Here is a 4,865-nt window from a genome sequence, read left to right on the forward strand (position 1 = left end):
CGGCGGTCACGGGGTGAGCCCCTGTCAGCCTACCGCAGGCCGATCGGCCAGCTGCAGGCCGACAGGGTGCGGCCCCATGTCGCGTAGCACGCCCGACTCCCTGCGGCTGCTTCCTCCTTTATTCGCTAGCGCTTTATTCCCACTCGAACATATCTGTTCTTTCTTTCTCCTCTCTGTACACGAAAATGCCTTCAATTTCTACACCTAAATAAGCCAGTTTTTTGCGGATTTGACACCGTGAATGGATTCAACTTAGTTAGGGCAGTCAAAAGAGTCCTCGATCTACTGATGGGGTAGCTCGTGGTGGTCGTGGTGAACATTTTGATAGCTCGTGAAGGTGAAGGTGGTGGTGGTGAAGTTGAGGCAGTGTGGTGGAGAAGGTGGAGGTGAAGCTCGTCGTTCGTCGTTTCATTGGTGTCGTGTGGTGTGGCTGAGGCGTGTGTGGTGCGTGGGTGTATAAACCCAGGGGCTTGTTGAGTGTTTCGTCAGTCAAGGAATTAGTAGGAAGCTCTGAATTCCTCCGTCTCCTTCTCTATTCCCAGACCCCTTCCTTCACAATGATCCTTCTCTTGCAAACTCAAAACTGCAACCTGGAAGAACTTACAGATGATCCTTCACAATGTACTTTGCTGTGATAACATAAAGTCTTCAGATCTCGTTACGAATATTTTTTGAAACATAAAGTCTGAACTAGTGCACTCTCTTTGGTGTGTTGAAAAATCCAGCTCCATCATAATTCAAATACACAAAATTGAGCAGTTCAGACCGATCTGTCTTCTTAACGTAAGTTTCAAAATTTTCATCAAGGTTGGGACTAAAAGATTTACGCAGATTGCGTACTCTGTGGTGCAGCCATCCTAAACCGCTTTCATGACGGACAGAAACATCCTAGAAGGGGTTGTGGTCCTTCATGAAATGCTCCATGAAATTCACACGAAAAAACTAGACGGGGTTGTTTTCAAAATGGGTTTTGAAAAAGCGTACGATAAAGTCAAATGGTCATTTCTTCAATAGGCCTTGTGTATGAAAGGTTTTGATCAGGCCTGGAGACACGAGGTAGAATCTTTCACGCAAAAAGGGAGTGCTAGAATTAAAGTGAATGACGACATATGTCACTACTTGCAAACACATAAGGGCCTGAGACAAGGAGATTCGATGTCACCTATTTTGTTCAACATAGTAGTCGACATGTTGACGATTCTAATAGGAAGGGCTAAGGATGCTGGTCAAGTAGGTGCCCTGGTTCCTCATCTAGTTGATGGAGGTGTGTCTATCCTACAGTACGCCGATGATACTATCATCTTCATGGACCATGACTTGGCAAAAGCGAGAAACATGAAGTTGGTGTTATGATTATTCGAACAATTGACCAGGTTAAAGATTAACTTCCATAAAAGCAAATTGTTCTATTTTGGAAGAGCTAAAGAGGAACAAGATGCTTACAAACAATTGTTCGTATGCGATTTGGGGGCTTTACCTTTCACATATTTGGATATACCAATTCACCATCATAAGCTAACAAACAGAGAATGAAAGTGCATTGAGGATTGATATGAGAAGAAACTGAGCTGCCGAAATGGCAAGTGTCGGTGTCAAAACTGGCGGATCTTGGGTAGGGGGTCCCGAACTGTGCGTCTAAGGCTGATGGTAACAGGAGGCAGGGGACACGGTGTTTACCCAGGTTCAGGCCCTCTCTATGGAGGTAATACCCTACTTTCTGCTTGATTAATCTTGATGATATGAGTAGTACAAGAGTTGATCTACCACGAGATCGTAGAGGCTAAACCTTAGAAGCTAGCCTATGCTATGATTGTTGTTGTCCTACGGACTAAACCCTCCGGTTTATATAGACACCGGAGGGGGCTAGGGTTACACAGAGTCGGTTACATGGGAGGAGATCTTCATATCCGTATCGCCAAGCTTGCCTTCCACACCAAGGAGAGTCCCATCCGGACACGAGACGAAGTCTTCAATCTTGTATCTTCATAGTCCAACAGTCCTGCCAAAGGATATAGTCCGGCTGTCCGGATACCCCCTAATCCAGGACTCCCTTAGTAGCCCCTGAACCAGGCTTCAATGACGATGAGTCCGGCGCGCAGATTGTCTTCGGCATTGCAAGGCGGGTTCCTCCTCCGAATACTCCATAGAAGATCTTGAACACAAGGATAGTGTCCGGCTCTGAAAACAAGTTCCACATACCACCGTAGAGAGAATAATATTTCCACAAATCTAATCTGCTGACACACTCGACATCATGACATCATACCACGGCCCGGTCTTTATTCGAACCGTTACTCTCAACCAGCCTTGGCGCATATCGCGAGGCGGTTTCCTTGGCACGTCTTGTCGAAGCAGAGATCGTGTCCCCTTATTACGGGATTCTCATCAATATGGACGTGGGTAACCCAATCGTGCTTGTTGGTATGACTCCTCAATTGTAAGCAAGTCACAAACGGTCACGAGGAGGACGCTTTGTATTCACCCTCTTTATAAAGAGACCAAGGCCTATCTTTTTTACTCCTCGAACTCAATCGAATCCTTCCCCCGCCTCGAGTTCCAACACCCGAAGCTCAGGTCAGGCGCTTCGGACCTTCAACCATGTCCGGATCCAACCTTCAAGGTCGGTGGATGCCTTCCTCCGTCATGGAGGAAGACGTCAAAAAGTTAAGAGAGGCCAGGTTTCTGACCGGCGAGATCACGCACCGGCTGCATGCTCAAGGGCAGGTCATTCCCACTCCCAAGCCCGGCGAGAGCGTCGTGTTCATATCTCACTTCCTTCGAGGGCTAGGCCTTGCTCTAGATCCCTTCGTGAGGGGGCTCATGTTTTACTATGGGCTGGATTTCCATGATCTGGCTCCGGATTCTGTCCTCCACATCTCGTCTTTCATCGTCATGTGTGAAGCTTTCCTCCGTATTACCCCTCACTTCGGCATGTGGCTCAAGACCTTCAAGGTAGAGCCAAAGATGATCGAGGGGCGGCACGCAGAGTGCGGAGGTGCCGTAATAAGCAAAAGTGTCGATGCCCCATGGCCAGAGGGTTCTTTCCAGGAGGTGTCCAGCCTATGGCAACGAGAATGGTTTTATATCACAACTCCCAGGGGTACCAAGTGGGTGGCTCCCCCTGCTTTTCGCTTGGGCCCCCCGCCACAACTAGCGTCATGGGTCAACAAGGGGCTGGACTGGGGGCCAGTAAAGGATGTGCCAATATTGCAGAGCCGCATCCAAGATCTCCTAGAGAGAGACATAAGTCTAGTCACGGTAATGCAGGTCATGTTAATTCATCGAGTTCTGCCCTGCAAACGTCGTCCCCTCCGCATATGGGAGTTCAACCCGGAGGGACCGCGAGCTGTCCATCATTTCCTCGGCATGACGCTTGAGGAGATGTACAAATTGTTCTTCGGACCACAAATAATGTGTCCGGACACCACCGAGGATGCAGGTTTGAACTGCAATCGTCCAGATACCCAAGTAAGTAGTCCTGTAACCGAACATGCTGTATCTTTATTTATCACAACATCATTCTGAAAAGTCGCTCTTTGACCAGGACTGGGTAACAAAGGCGAAGATGATCAGGTGTCCGTCCCCCCTCCCCGAGGTCTCACCGGATCCTGTACTAGCTAGGATGCTGGAGCTCGCGCCTTATCAAGCGCCCTTAGGGGAAGACAAAGGGGGGAAGAAAGAGGCGAGCACCTCCGCGAAGGAGGATAACCGGGGGGAGGAAACTGAAATTCCCCCTTCCCAAGGAAGGAAGAGGGCTGCCTCTAAAGACCCGGACACAATGGTCTCCAAACGGGGGAAGAAATCTTTGCCAGAGGGTCCCGCCCCGGGGGATACCCCGACCGCGCCATGCCCGCAAGGGGGTCAGCCCTCAACTGAGCTGTAAGTAGAAAGGGGACTTTAATAATAAAAACGTCCTGCTTTGCTTATGAGGAAAATAAACAAAATATTTATCTTGTAGTCCGGATCATAGCCCTTCCCGGCAGAGTTCGTCTTTGGGGGATCTTCTTCCGGAGATGATGGAGAGCGAAACGCCTCCCCATGCCCTCCTGCCTTACGAGGTGGGCGACCCCGAGGTGTCGTCGCGGAGGGCTTCTCCTAATCCGGCAAGGCCAGAGGTTAATCCTTTGGCCGCCCGAAGTCCTCAGTATCCGGCTCTTGAAGAGAGCAACCGAAAGAGTCCTACACTGTCTGTTATGCGGTCGGACGCACTGAAGGATCTGCTGGAGCGAGCGGCTATCTCAGAAGCGCATCGTACGCTAATGGGTACGGTAGTTGAGAGGATTTCATCCGCCGAAAGCGGGTTGCATGAAGCCTTTATGAGTCTGCTGAAAGGTTTTGAGGTACGTGAAATATTGTGTATTTTTGACAGTACCACACACGTTAAGGTGTGTCCTATGCAGATAGTAGCCCCTGAGACTCTGGTTGCTGTCGCAAACGGCGGCAAACAAAGGATCATAGTCCCAATTAACAATCCGGCCACCCTCAAATGCAAGTGGTGGAAGGTCCGGTGGCTAGCCGGACTGGTGAGATTGCCGAGCTAAAGCGGCAAGTTGATGCGGCGGATGCTGACATTGTGCTTATTAACAAGCGGCTTGACGAGGCACATGGTATGTGATTTCTCCAGTGATCGATACGTAGTAGGAGGAGCATGATTCCAGTATCTTTAATATGTTGTGCCTGCAGATGGAGCTGCGGCCGTGGAGACCCTGCGAGCGGAACTTGTCCGGGCCAAAGAACAAGCCAAGAAAAGTGATGTGGCCACCCTGAAGGCGGTCGAGGAGTTGAGAGCCGAAAAGGCTGCTCATTGCCGAAGCAAGGAGGAAATAGCCAAGATGGCTGTGGAGTTGAAGGATGCCGCAGGCCGT

Source organism: Triticum dicoccoides, chromosome 7A, assembly GCF_002162155.2.
Source record: "Triticum dicoccoides isolate Atlit2015 ecotype Zavitan chromosome 7A, WEW_v2.0, whole genome shotgun sequence".
Classification (NCBI taxonomy): domain Eukaryota; kingdom Viridiplantae; phylum Streptophyta; class Magnoliopsida; order Poales; family Poaceae; genus Triticum; species Triticum dicoccoides.